The 15,323-nt window shown below is 35.8% G+C and overlaps 1 protein-coding gene across 2 annotated transcripts in view; it reads right to left on the reverse strand.

The window, feature by feature from the left end:
* HMGCLL1 (3-hydroxy-3-methylglutaryl-CoA lyase like 1) overlaps positions 1-15,323 on the reverse strand; it is an 86,767-nt gene that overhangs the window by 20,426 nt on the left and 51,018 nt on the right. The window contains exon 8 of one of the 2 annotated variants that reach the window (XR_010388230.1): positions 13,173-13,275. The exons of the other annotated variant lie outside the window; for it this stretch is intronic. The gene's annotated coding sequence lies outside the window, so the exon portion shown is untranslated. The remainder of the gene's footprint in view (positions 1-13,172; positions 13,276-15,323) is intronic. 2 annotated transcript variants of the gene reach the window in all.

The raw sequence follows: 15,323 nt of genomic DNA on the forward strand, positions 1-15,323 counted from the left end.
CTCATGACCCCAGCATTGTTTTATCAAGGATCAGTTTAAAAGTATAAAGGGCCGTTTCTTGCTGAGATCTGTAATGTTTTTCAGCCCTTTTCCCCTGCAATTACACAAAAGTGCTGACTTTGTTGAACTACTGATATGCAGTAGTATTTCTTATGACTTCTCTCACACTGTGCTGTAATTGCTGTTTGTGTTGGCAGAAGAAAAGTACCAGGTCTTGTTTCCACTGTACGCTTCCGGACTCTGGTTTCAGTAACATCAGTATAGGATATTGTACTGGGCATATGTTTTGTTGTGTAAACATTTGCTGGTAATTTACCCTGTCAATCTCCACAGTATGGCCTCTAATTACCAGAGGTTGAGGGACTTCAGATGGACAATTTCTAACATATTTGCAGTAGTTATACTGCTTTTTTTTTTTTCTTAACTGGTATCTGTGTTCTGAAAATCACTGCAAAGGAAAAAACCTAACAACATAAAAAACAAATGTACTTCAGCTTGTACACCTCATTCTCTAGAGGGAATAAAGACTTGGTTCCCATCTTGTTAAGCAAAATTTATAGCAATATTGTAATAAACACTATGGTACAATAAAGTATTAGATATTTCTGGGGGGGGTTTGATGTGTTTATTCTCTTCTACACCTTTTGTAACAAAAAACAGCAATTATTTTTCTATCTGCACTTTTTTTTTTTTAATTCCATACATTCCCACTAAATAGGCCCTGAACTTGCAAACCACTATGCACAGGCTTAATCTGATTCAGGACTCAGCCAAATATATTTAGCAAATGGGAGTAGTAAGGTCTTGTTGGAAAACAGAGCTTCTACTGCAAAGATTCAGAACGAAGAAGCAACTCCCACCTCTTTTAAGAGCTCTGGAATATATGTTTTATTCATTCATCTACACAATTTCAAGGAAGTAGAACTTTGCATTCTGTGCTAAAATATAATGCCCTGAGTAGAATTCCAGGATGGGATTAAACAGCTAATACTTACAAGAAAGTGACCAAAGAAAATGTGATCAAATAGGGCATCTTTTTGGAAACCATAGCCAGAGTGAATCGTTATTTAAAATAAAGTTTTTACCACAGTTTTCATCATAATCCAGTAAACTTCTATGGTACATGACAGTTTCTCAACTTCTCCTACTATTCCATCATAATTGGATTAGTTTTATCATTTTCATCACTTTTATTAAAACACCTCCAAAGGAACCTTGCCTTTCAATACACTGACTAATTAAATGCTAGCACTGAAGTGGGCAGCCTCAAAACATTATCTATCTATCTATCTTGAAATTTTCTTTTCCTTCTTTTCTGAATAAAGTTTCTTTTCTTAAAAAAAGACAATTTCATTTTGCTTAACCAAAACATCTTTCAACAGTAAAGCCAGAACACTGCTTTTATTAAAAAAAAAAAATCCGCTTAGCATCTCATCTTTTGCTAAAAATGAACATTGTATTGCCTTGCTATACCTACTTCTATTCTGTTCACTTGGTTTATTCTTAACACAAAGCGATACATTAAATTAAAAATTGTTACCATTTGTTCCAACTGCTAGTGCAAGTAAAATCTAACTGTGATTAATTCAGATTAGAGAAGAATGTTTCTTTCATTCTGTAATTGCTAACTTTGTGCATTTGTGAGGTCTTTGTGTGTGTCTGTCATTTGCCTCTCAGTCTACTACTGTATAGCACTTGCACTAAGCAATAAAGAAGAAAAAATTAAATAAACAGGAAAATACGAAAGTTGGCAAAAATCAGAGTGTATAAAACTATCATTCATTTATCTTGAAAAATGATCAAAATCTTTTAACTTCTGAAAGCCTTGCTGTTTCAATCTGTACCATAATATTTCAAAAGAAAAATAAAACAAATACATAAATGACAAATTAACTGATCAGAAGACTGGTTCAGTGTTGCCTCCACACAGTGCAGAAAGCAAATATGATTGTCATACTTCAAGTACTGCATCAGCTTTGGTTTCTGTCTTGACCAAGTCATCTTTGACTTACTGCACTTATGCAAAATAGTCACCAGCTCTCACATGGCTACAAAAATCTATCTAACATACTAACCTAGAGTGAATTCAGGAACATGAATCTGCCTAGTCATAGTATCTCTGAACTTTCTGCACTTTAATTTAGGAAACACCCTGAAAGTTTGTTTAAAGCCATCTTACATATCTCAACAACATGAAGCAAATCCTCCTCCTTCACTGCTTGCTGGATCATAACAGAATTGGTTCTGTGGAGCCATAAATACACAAGAATGGCCAGAGGTTTAGGTCCACCCCCTCAGCACAGCTGTCTGTAGAGCTGCCCAAAAAGGAAGTAAGCCTCATCCTGTAAACACTGCTCTTCCCTATTGGAGACACTGGAATTTGTGACCCAGTTGCAGCTATTTCCCAGGACTGTTCCTGCCACAGCAAACTAGCCTCACTCTTACATGGCTCTAAATGTCAGCTTGCAAGGCAAGACCTTTTTTTCCAGGCATAAACCAGAACAAGCACACTCACAAATAACAAAAGGTAAGGAAAAGAAGCACCATTTCTAGCTGGGAAGTGTTGTAGCAATGTTGTCCTTGTTTTACACTTACCATTAAACTTAAAAAAGAAAAAAACTCTTCAGGGGAAAAAGGGAGGGGAAGTCATTTTGCAGAGCAGAAAAATACACGTCTAAAAGCCATTTATCTTCTAGCCGATGTGTACAGAGTTACAGTCTAATCAATGTGCAATATGACTTTTAGAGAATTTTAAAAATATAAGTCAAGAACCTCTTATAATTTCTTTTGAAAATTCAATTAAAATGATTTTCAATCTGAGCCCAAGAAATTAAGGAATCAAATCCAGAAGAATAAGAAATTAAAGTTACTGTAAATAACTGTATCCTCACTGAACTCTTGAAAATTTTCTTTCACAATTATATAGAAATATTATGTTATTTTTGTCACCGCACTACATATCTTTTTAGTGTGCAGCATGTCAGCATGTCAGTTCAAAACCAAAAGAAAGTGAAAGGAATAAGACTATACCAGTCAATCAAGAAAGACACTAGATGAAAACATAAAGCTAGATACACAAGTATGAGCATACTCATGTTCTAGATTACAGATTACCAAAAAATATATGTTCTAGAATCATCATAAGTACATCTTTATCACAGAAACAAGTAAGAGGTCTGTTAACACAAACCTAGTATGAATCTAGAATGTATTTTAGATTACTATTTTTGAAATACAGACATCAATCTTGTGGTTATTTAAATTAGAAATTTAGTTTAAATCGTCATGTTAGCCATGCCAACTACAGACAGTGGCCAATATTTTCTCTATTCAGATTCTCTGGTAAGCTGCTTACAGCTTTGCCATTTTTTTTTACCAATCAAGCTGAAATTCTGTGTGATGGACAGCTGCCTTGAACTAAATTGCTTTGGAAAAATTTAGCCAAAATAGTTCAGCTTTTAAAAACAACATAAATATACTGCTTTCCTCATATTAGTAAATTATGATATACTCTCTTTTTAAGTGCTAATGTCCCCATGGCTTGGATCAAAGACTTGTAATTTGGGGAGTTCCACCTCAGCCATATGCATGGATACACTGTAGAGATGTTTAGTGAACACTTGTTGCAGATCTGCAGGGAAAATCTCCAAAGACTCCAGCAGCACAGAATATGCTCAGAGCAGACAGAACCTCCAAAATCTCATCTCTGGGGACACTGCAAAACAGCCACTGAGAACAAAAGCAAAACACTCTCTTTTGTGCTCTTAATGTACAGCAACTTCTGCTTTCTTGTGGCTATCTATATTACTGGTAAATTAAACAGCGTAAGGGAACACTCTCAAGAACTGAAGCTCAATTGTCCACTGTCTGTAATTGCTGTCAATCTGGTAACAAATTTGGTAGCAATTTGTTTTTGGTAGCAATGTGTTTTTGCGACTCATTCAACATCACACAGGCACTCCTTGGTCCACAGAAGGACAGTCTAGTTCTCCACAGTTCCGCAGATCTCCAGTTGGTAACCAAACCAAATTGTTACCTGGCACAGTTGTGGCCTGGGCCAGGCAGCACTCTCCCAAACAATTCCTGCAATTCCTGACACATTCTGGAAACTAGCACAGGTTAGGGAACATTCAAAGTTGGCAGTTTGGAAGTGTTGACCCTGTTTTGGAGGGTAAGAATTTGGTATTATGGATACAGGCTTTTCATATTAATTGGTAGCAGTGCCAGAGAAGTCCAAGTATATTTAATTTACTAGTACAGACGTAGCCAATTAACACTTTGCTGGACCTAGGCAGCACAAAGGAGAAAGGTGACTGATTAAGGTGCAGATATGACAACAGTAAGTAAGCTCTGGGGAGCAGTGTGAAAAAAAGGGAAAAAATATAACTAGAATAGGAGGATGAGGACGTATTGAGGCTGGAAACATGTTAAAGGAACAATATAGTGTCTATTCAACTAGTCTGATACCCAAAATTATTGCGACAGCTTATGAGATGGAAATGGATGAAGAAATGCAATTTGGGGCAGGGGACTGAAAGGGAGAAGGGGACAGACTTGCAAGAATAGGGCAGTTCTGGGACGAGTCAGTTGTGTAGGAAACTATCTGTTTGCAGAAATCCCATTTCATTTTGTGCAAGTTGGATAGTGTGTGAGAAACAAGCAAGACCTTACAAAAACAAAAGGAACAAGTAAAATAGATGTGGAGACCTAGACTGTCTTCCTGTGAACCAGAGTGCCTATGTGATGTTGAATGAGTCAAAAAAACAAACTTTACATCAACAAAAATTCCTCATTTTCCAGTCATCTTGCTAATCTAGACTCCGATTTTCAACAAGTGTATTGAAAACTGTCACAAAATAACAGTTATCAGTCTCATTTCTGATTGCTACAAGCAAGCATCTCATCAAACCCACAGCAAGCCATGTAGTCTCCTGGGGGAAAAAACAAACAAACAAAAAAGACAAAGTACTACCTTTTTATGTATGCAATCCAGCTGAGGCACAATAGAAAAATGCATGGGGAATTTGACATCAGTGTACCCTCATTATTTTTTTATGTATGCAACAGATCGGTGACTTCAGTTTTCCAGTGCTATATTTTGACAACTCCTAAAAGTACTAAATATTTATTTTAAATTGGGCTTAGCATTTTGAAAACTATTTTATACTAATTTGTTCTATAAACACCTGAAAGCCTTTTTTGAAAAGCCTTCTTACATTTCCAGCATTTGGAAGTAATTTGTCTCTAGTCCAAAAAAATGAATGTCCGTCTCTAACAGAAAGAGCTGGATTACTGCCCAGTCCACTTCAGAACTGGATGATGCTGACTCTTAGCCATTTAAATAGTCAAGTTAAACAAGAGACAGTTGGGCTGATAAAAGGAGGTCTGTAGAAAGGCTATTGCTCTGGCCATGTGGACTTACAACTATCAAACAATGACTAGGAAAATAGTGAAAGAGAAAATTGCCAAGTGCCAGAGAAAATTTTAGGGATTAGGTGAATGCAGGGGCACAGTATTTGTTCCTATCATTCTCCCTTCTTGTCAGTGAGCTGCCAGCACTGTATTCACTCCACTTATGCACTGAAGGAGGCAAAGAATGGCAAAAAAGAGATTGCAAAGGAGAACAAAGGAGAGGGAAAGCAGACAATAACAGTCTATACAGAGTATTACTCTCGGATGGGCCTACAACCTGCTGGTTAAGTATATCTAAATTATTTTCTGAATCTAATTACTTGTGTGAAAGGACAAATTTGCAAGGCTGTTATTAACTGGCAAATGGGGAAAAAAAAGACGATTGTCTTCCCATATTCTTTGAAATCTGATCTTATTTTGTTTTACAAACTGTAGTTCCAAATGTGAAACTTGAAGAATAATGCAGCAGAGTAGAATCTGATGAAGAATAATCATTTAAAGCCGATTGTCTGAATCTGTGTAATTTTTTACACAGAATTCTATCTGCAACAGCAGAAAGGTGCACAGTAATGCACAGAAGTAATACCAGAACACTTTTTAGGTGTCAGTCCACTAAATCAGAATGGCCTTACTGCTTCTGGATTTAATGAAACAGAAAATTATCAATGAAGCTGAAATTGAAACATACTACTGACATTGAAGAAAGTGAAACGTGCAACTGAATGTTATTTGCAGCATGGGAACTCGAAAAAGAAAGCAAGCATCTAAGATGAGATTAGAAAAGCTACAATAAAAGAGCATTGCAAGAAAAAAGTGTAACTAGACAAGGAGACACAAGCACAGAAAAAGAGAAAAAGGCATAAAATATCTGGGCCAGATCCATTTCTTCTATAAATCCACAGCTTAAATGCCATTAGTACAAAGAATATATTTGGCTTTAAGATGGAAAACTGCTAAAAAACACTTTAGATTTTATTTCTCTAGTTGTTGCAGTGATTTCTCCATTCATATTCCATTTAGATCTAGAGTGATAAATCTGTATGTAGCTGCAGAGATATACAGAGAGATAAGTGGATTTGCATGAGAAATTCTAGGTTTAAAAATGTTTAAAAAGACAGCTGAGGTTTGAGTTTAAGCCAAAGGGAAGTTGTGTCTATTGCTCCAAGTGAGCTGTCGTCGGAGAACCTGGAGATGACAATAATCTATAACTGATGCAGGATCTTTTTGTCTGATTAGGATCCTGAAACAGACTTAGACCTGAGGTTTGCTGGTTCAGTAACAAGGACTGAAGGCTTCTGAAACTCAGTCATCGCATTCAAGGTAGCTAGAACAATGAAGATTTCTATTATTTGTTAATCACTTAGGATACACTACGATTCATTAAAAAATAAGGCTACTTATTAGTCTGTTCATGTAAATACATCTTTGTCTTTGGACCTCTGGCTACTAATTCAGTATATACTAACAAATATAGTCCCTCTCCTATCCTAAAAAGTTCAAAATTTAAACATTCTGAAACAAGTCAGAAACTTTATTGAAGTTTGAACTCAAAAAACTTGTTTAAACTTTATTCCAGTAATGGGGTAACAGTTGTAATAATATCAGTGAGGAATTTATTTGTGAACTACCAGGCTATCAAGTTTCTCTGAAGCATAGGAAGAAAGGTCAGAAAAATTCAGCTCTTCAGAAACTGCATACTATGCACACCCTGCAAAAAACAGGAGATAGTAATAAAAATAGGGCTGCTCCTTCTTTTATACTGATCTGAGAAAAGAGCAGGGGTGGTACTGTTTGTTCATTTGCTTTCTTTTTTTTTTCTTTTTGAAATTATAGGCAACAGTGTAAAATTAGTACCTTTATAAAGCACCCCCCCAAAAAAAACCCAGATAAAATACTTCAAAAGATCTCTCAGATTTTCAGAATGAATGCCTATGCTTTCATTTTCTTCCCATATGTAGGTCTGATTTATTCATTTCTGCAATATGCTTTTTCACTTATAAAAGCAACTAGCCGACTGTTCATAGTAGTAGTATTATCTGACATTATAACAAGTGTTCTTTTACTTTCCTAAGGTACACAGCCTCTTTTTAAGTCTTCTTCACAAAAACCTTGCAATCTGGAACCTTTTCACAATTCACCTGCCATTTTCCTCCTGATTTGTCTGCTTTCAGATACACACAGACTTATTCGTCTTTGTTTTGTTACCTATCAATCTTTCTTACACAATTTTAATCACTCCTTCCTTTCTTAATATCATGTATTTCTTCAGCTCAAATGTATGAACTTTGTAATTCTTAGCATTGCCTATGTGTTATGTTGTTTCTATACGGAAGAGGGACAAAAGGAAACAGACACAAAAAAGCAAACCCATGTTTTCTAAGGAATTTTGTTTTAGTTTGCTGACAGATAATTCAAAAGTATTGTTTACATTTTTAAACCCAGAAAATGTCTGGTAAGTGCCTAGGATAAATTAGTTCCTATAGAAACCTAAAAGTAGAAAGCTGAAGGAAGATCTTTTTTTTAAAAGACAGGCAAGTTGTACCAAATAATCTTTTACCTTACCAAAAATTATCCATATTCCTACTCTTCTGTTTTTATCCCCAAACGTTTTTCTTTTGCTTGCGTTAGAATATTAGCCACATTTAGTTAGAACAATTGCCCCTAACATGAGCAGTATGGTACTGCAAATTATTCATTTAAGCAGAAAAAGCTGGGACCCACAGACTGATCCTTCCACTACCCTGCTGGTGGGTGCTTTCCAGCTTGAAGAAATTCCGTTTTATAACTCCCATTTGTTTCCTGCCATTTAGCCAACTTTCCACTTATTACATGTCTCCACGCCTTAATATTAACTTCCAGTACAGAACACTGTGAATTGTTTTCTGAAAAATCAAAGCATATGATGGCCACTGTATATCCTTTGTCTTCTTTGGCAGTGACTGCCTCAAAGAATTCCAGTGAAATACTGAAGCATGACCAGCCCTTCCTGAATCCCATACTAGCTATTCTCAGTCAAGCTGTGTTTTTTCTAATGTTTCCCCATCTGAACTTTGAAACCTGGAGCTCTCAGTCAAGAGCTTTGCAGTTTTCTAGCACATATTTACTCTTTTGTAAACAGCATTTTACAGAAGAAAGCAAACCTGTGAGGTCTACTGAAACCTCTCCACCTCTATCCCCTTCTCAAAACAGGAATGCAAAAATACAAACATTTTTCAAGATCTCAAAATATATCAATGTTTCATAAGGCAAGCCTTTTCCACTCCCTTGCTGTACAGCAGAAATTCTACAGAATGCCAGGCTGTGCAGGGGAAGGGAAATGGAGTGTTACAAAACTCCGTTAATTTGAATGGACATGTATATATTTTGATCATTTGCCCACTCATATACCTTAGCTTTTTAAATATCAATATTACAGTCTAAACAAAAATTCAGTTTTCAAACTACAATTTCAAAAATAACTTTTAAATCTGGACGACATAAAAATAATTTGTACTTTTTCAATGCTCTTCTTCTGTAGATTTTTTTATCATTTTACAAAAAAAGAGATGAGCCTCATTGCTGTTTTACAAATGGAAAATTGAAGAAAAGTGATGTGCACAGAGAGACATAGCAAACTGGGAGAAGACAAGCCAAGATTTTATGGTCCCTGCCTCCCGTACCTCATTCATTCTATATAATACCTCTCTATTGGCTTTAGAAACTGTCTTTAGTATAGTGTTGAAATTTTAACTAAACCTATCATAACTATTTTTGCTCTGTTAAAAATGAGTTTAGACATAAATCATTTCACTGCTAGGCTCTGGGTACCTCAGCACACAGTTGATTGATAATAAAAAAAAAATCCTAGCGGTATTTAATGTACTGTTCAAGCAAGAACTTTGGCAGCCCACTACATACAAATTCATCTCCTGAATTACAGTACAAAGTCCAAAAAGCAGTATGTTTTACATGTGCAGAAGCAGACCAATATGGCTAGACTGCCTTTCCCACTACTCAGTTCATACTGGGCCGTTCCATGAGAAATTCCTAGCCCATCTCTAGCATAGTGACTATATGGAGGCTTCACACTTCTTCATGGTTGCTGATCTATCCTCCCTACCCTGTAACAGAAGTGTCATTTGTTCTTCTACTATGCTTTAGCTCTGAATGACTGTGCTTTGTGGGAAATTAAAAAGACAGCATTTCTTACCAAAAAGAATGATCTAAGATGAATCTAAAATTCTACCACAACTTTCAGCTTGTGGTCATTAGGAAGAGGTAGATTACCAGTGATGAACATAAGGTCTAGGAGTCAATGGTACATACAGCTGGGACACAGGAAAGAACATTTTTAATCTTTATTAAAGATTTGTGTATATGCTTTGGTCTCTGTTTTACAGAGAGAGTGTGAAGGAATTCAGATGTTCGTTAAATCTAGACTGTAGGCAGACAAAAAGCAGTCCTGAATTTTGATCGTTCAACATGATGGCCACTTATATCAGCACATAAATAAAAGTGCACACATGAATTAATAACACTTTGAGTTAATCTTGCCTCCTTCGGTCTCTTTTAAAGTCTGTGTTTGGCTATCCAGCATGCTGTGGATTTTTTGATTGCTGTTTGATACATGCATGAGCAAGGAACCGAGTTTTTAGTTTTATTGCTTAATTCTTACTTATATCCTGTACTCACAGTTCTCCTCTAATAAAACATTTTGCAATAAAGCTCATCTAGTTTTAAAATCTCCCTTAATATTGTGACCCTGTCCAAGGAACTGTACACAAAGTTTAAAGAGATCATAACCTAGCTATTGTTTTGCATTAAGACCATGAAAAAGGGGCAATTTCAACATGAATCCAGGACAAACTTGCTGGTTTTAACTTCGTGTCTGTTTGGAAATGAAACCCAAAGAAGAAATTAAAAAAGCATAAAGCTCCTGAAAACTAAACCCAAAGAAAATATGTTTATGAGCTTCTGTAACATAAAGTTTCATAAAGTTTTGCTTTAAAAAATTATACTGTTGGTTCTTTCTAAATCAAAAGATTAAACTGTGGCTGCATGTATGCTTATACGCGTAACTCAGTAAAAACACGAGGTAACAATCACCAACAGAAATCTTAGAATGGTTGAGTATTTAATTGTGTCTAGTACACAAATATATTTGCCTTCTTCCCATTTGGCCTCCCACCATTGCTATCCATACCTTCATGCCATTCTACCATTATTACTTTTTACTACTTTTCTGTTTTATTCAACAACTCTAACTTGTATGGCTTCCAGCTGTACATACTAGTCATTCACTGGGATACACTAACACTTCACCTGCATCCTTGTAGACACCTACTAAACTAAACTGGACAAATCAAGTACGCAGGGACTGGCTGCAGGATACAAATGTGAAGGGGATCTTCTAGCACAGAAATATTCTTATTGATGCTATATTTGTTTCGAAATTCATCATTATATCTATACTCTTTCAGGTGAATTAGTCCCAGAAATACAGGTCTAAAAACTTAGGAGGATTACGGCAGCTAAAGAAGATCTGGCACCTAAAAGAGCTATTTAAGTTCATAGAACTTAACATCATAGAACATGATTGACAAGCCATACCACTCAGACAGACGCTAACTTCTCAGGCTGCTTTTTTGAATTCTTTTTTCCCCAGCAAAGTTTCCAGTGCAGATCTGTTGGGGCTTTGTGTATACTCAGACCCAGGCAAATGCTTTCTGGATTTAACTGACTGGCAATAGCTCGCCTCTCTGCCTCTTGACAGCAGAGCTTAACAGTGAGCTGGTTTTGGACAGCCATCTAAAAGGGGAAGAGCGAGCCCCAGGCCTTGACAGTCTGTACTATGGGCAAGCTGAACAGCCACAAACAGGAAATCTTGTATTTAAAAAAGGGACAAGTCAGCTACTTAAATCTAGGAGACAGTTTTTGGTAGAAAATTCATCTCACTTAAGGCTTCAAGTGTAAGTCCATAAGCATCATGGAAAAGGAGGATTTCAAACACAGTCCTTTTTTCAGTGCTTAACTCAGGCCATACCATTGCTGGCTGTTGTGAATTCTAGTCTTGTAGCATATCGATCCTTATGAGTTAATATGGTGGGAGCTTAGGTATCTCTGTTCTGATTCCTCCTTAGTTCTGGCACTTACAACATAGGCATATCAACACTAACTGCCTTTGTGTGAATCTAGTCCTATTCCATATGCAAATCGGTGCCAAAAAATAACCTACAGACAAATTGGTTAGTCTCACCAGTGTGAATCAAAGGGACTGGAACCTGTTTAGTTAAGTGATAGATGGATGAGTTTAGCAGCCAGCCATTTCTGTTTGGATTTAAAAAAAAAGTTTATTTACTCTTTAAAGTTCAAGCACCTTAAAGAGATTAATAAAACTTTATTAAATATTTTCAGCTATCTGTAAGACAATATTATCTATTCTAACATTGATAATGAAAAGCTCTATATTCATAAGTTTGGATTTTGCTGCCTGAGACACCTCAAAAGTTTAATTATAGGCTTGCTAAATTCCATTTGTGGTACTAAAGTGTGGATTTGGGATTGTTTTTAATTTTCCCCAAAGTTTCTGTTTTCTGGAACAAGAAAGCACTAATGAAAAAATATTTTCATTTGGCAAGTCATCAAACTCATTCATCTCATAGTGTCCAATAAGGTCAAAATGATCACACAAAGTGTTAAAAATCCTTGTTTCTGGTAAGTCATTAGAGTTTTACACTTCCTTTCTGTAAGTTAGGACATGATTCCAGTAGTGTAAGTAAGGATCAGTTTATATTAATGAATTAAGATTAGTGATTCAAATTTGATAACTTTCTGTGAGATTATCATGCAATTGTTTCATTCATGGAGCTATCACTACAGGCCAAATCTCCTTTTTGTCTCTTGACATATTCTTTCTCATGTTCAGATATGTGCTATGAAAACAGACTCACTCAACTATTTCTGGCAACTACACAAGCTATGCAAGAAAATAGTTCTTCCATTAAAAGACTCCCCCCTTCTTACCCATTCTGTAAATGCTATGGGAGTTAATTGTCAAGGTAACTCAAATCTCCTGAGATCAGTGGTCTACCTTATTGGGGCCTCTCCAAGCAGAGAGATTTCCTGATCCATCTTTTTACTCTTCCTTGAACAAGGAATTACATTTCCTGTAACAATTTCCTATAAATGTTTTACTATTTGTTTTAGCTACATATTGTTTTTGTCACATTAGCTAACCTATATATAAATTTTACTCAAAATATCACAACTCCTAATTAGATCACCACACCACTTCCCATCTCCTGATTTTGGCGCTTGAATAAATTGTATACTCTGAATTTTAATATTTTACTTTCCTGATTCAGCCAAGTTTCTGCCAGTTAATCAAGTGCCAGACATGTTTCTGCTTAAAATGTTTAATATTTTGTTCTGAAACATCACTTCATGATCTTCACAACTTTACACAGATTCTCTTCTTAAAAGAAAGTGTATCTCCCTTCTCTGGGCAATGCTTTCTATGTTATTCACTTCGACAATTTAAAAAATTACTTATCCTTTAAAAGTTGGCGTATCTTTCCTCCATCTATCACTACCTATCCTTTTGCTAAAACAACACACACAAAAATGAATACTAAAATTACAATGTTACTTCCCTGCTAATTTCTTATACAGATACAGCCTGTCCATTCTAGATGACTTTGGATCAGCCCCAAACAAAAGAAAATATTCTGGGTAGTATAATCCTGCATGAAACAATGTGATTTGTATAAAAAGTCACTTACTGAATCATCAGCACCTCTTTCCATTCCTAGGAGATCTCCCATCCAAGCACTGCCTGAATTAGTGTAGAGTGATTTGTGGCTTTCCAGCTGTCGTTCATTAATTCTTAGAAAATACAATATACAATAGTATTCAGCCTGAGGTTGGAGTCTACAATGTCTTAGGAAGAAGGTAATTTGCTTCCTGAATATTCTTTATAATTGTTTTCATACAGTTGTAGCCTGTTATTTCTATAACCCCTCAATCACATTTTATTCCTTATGAAATACTGTATCTGTCATACAGACCCATAAAGAAAGAAGGGTTAGAAATTCCATCTGTGGCGAATCTGGACAGTGAAAAAAATTACTGAGTTTAAGACAAGAGATGTTGCTTCAGCACCTTAAACCACCCTGCACTTCTCTTTGGGAGACAGGAAAATACAAACAAGCCTGACGGCCTAGAAGCGACTTGGTCGTTCTGATCCAATGGCTTTGGCACTCTATAATTGAGATGACCAGTAAAAGCTGCCCTGTTTTCTATAACTCAATGCTAGTTGCCAATTTTCCTCGAACAAAGTCATTATTTGGAATCAGTGGTAGGCTACAGAGACAGGAAAGGATGTTGTGACATAGAGGCCCAGTTTGAGGATCCAAGAGTCAGGGGTCTTACGTTCAGACTAAGCCAAGGAGCAGCCTGCATAAAACTAGTCAGAGAGCCTGTGTAATGCCTACTTCATCAAGGACTTTTGGCTAAATCTATGGCAAGTTCAGTGCAGCCGAAAATACAGCACCTTTAGGCATACACCGTAGCAGAATATTAGCACATAAGGAAGTTTTCTGCTGGAATCTCAGGCACCCTTGGCTTCTCAGTAATCTGAGAAGGCTGGGTAGGGAACTATTTTTTAGATCTATTGCTTTCTTGAATTTACATCTTAATTAGCCTAAACTGCACATTAGGTACCTAAGAGCTTTTTCACCTTTTAGCTCTTGCAGAGTTAATTTAAGAAGTAAATAAAAACATAGGAGCATGAGGTAAATGTGAAACGTACCCCTCATAACAGATACTGGGGTTAACAAAGCATAGTCATTGTTTCAGCATTTAGTAGGCACTATGACAGCAATTATTTTAAGGAAGGATTTGAAAAACAATGCTTCAAATATTTTTATGAAGAACTCCTCCCATGCTCAGGGGTTTTCATGCTTTTAGCTATTACATCTGCAACTGAAGCTAACTGTAAAATTAGCAGTTTATTTATCCCATGATTCATATGTACACATTTGCAACACTAAAAGCAAGTAAGGCTCAATAGTGAACATCACAAGTAAAAGTTAGAACCTTTTTAACTGGATTTTGACATTCACTATCTAATCGAATACTTGCTGAGATTCCCATATTGAAACATTTCCCTGTTCCTTCTTCTTGCTGATACCATTAAAACTGTTAATATACTGGTGTTCTTTCTAAACAACATATGCAGCATGTCAAACTACCAAGTCAAGAAAGAGGAAAGATGACTGTTGTATGAATTGCAGGGAAGCAGAAATAAGAGACACTACTAAGCATAAAGTAGAACACACAGACCTACAACTTGTGAACAGCTTTTGTTTCTGTAACTTTTAGTAAGTTTTAGTAAAGAAACCTCTCCTTTGGAATGCATACATATTTGAAAATATTTTTCATCAACATAATATCCTTACAAAATGTACATTAGAATTAGTAGTCTGTTTCTTATAGTAAGTATTCATATTTTTAAGAAATATAAACTCAAAGGAAAAGATATCTTCTAAGAAAATTAACTATTTCTGCCTATATAGCAATAGATTTGAAAGAAGATTAAACAAGATATAAAGTTATTGTTCATCTTATTTGGAAGGCATAATTGCTAAACATGAAATAATACTGAAGGCAGGTTAACAGTGGGAGTACTATCTAAAACACTCATTCTCTGTAACATGCTCCCAAGAATTTAGACTTATCAGTGTGAAAACAAATACAATACATGTAATTATGCATCATTCTATTTATAATTTATTTATTATATTTATATTTAGACACCTCTTTAAACTAGAAATTTTAATTTAGTAATATATGAATGTGCACGTTCCTAACAAAAGAGGAATCTGAGACATCAGAAGAAAATACATTTTGTCTCCCTAATTCATCCAAAATCA

The sequence above is a fragment of the Dromaius novaehollandiae genome, chromosome 3 (assembly GCF_036370855.1).
Source record: "Dromaius novaehollandiae isolate bDroNov1 chromosome 3, bDroNov1.hap1, whole genome shotgun sequence".
Taxonomy (NCBI): Eukaryota; Metazoa; Chordata; class Aves; order Casuariiformes; family Dromaiidae; genus Dromaius; species Dromaius novaehollandiae.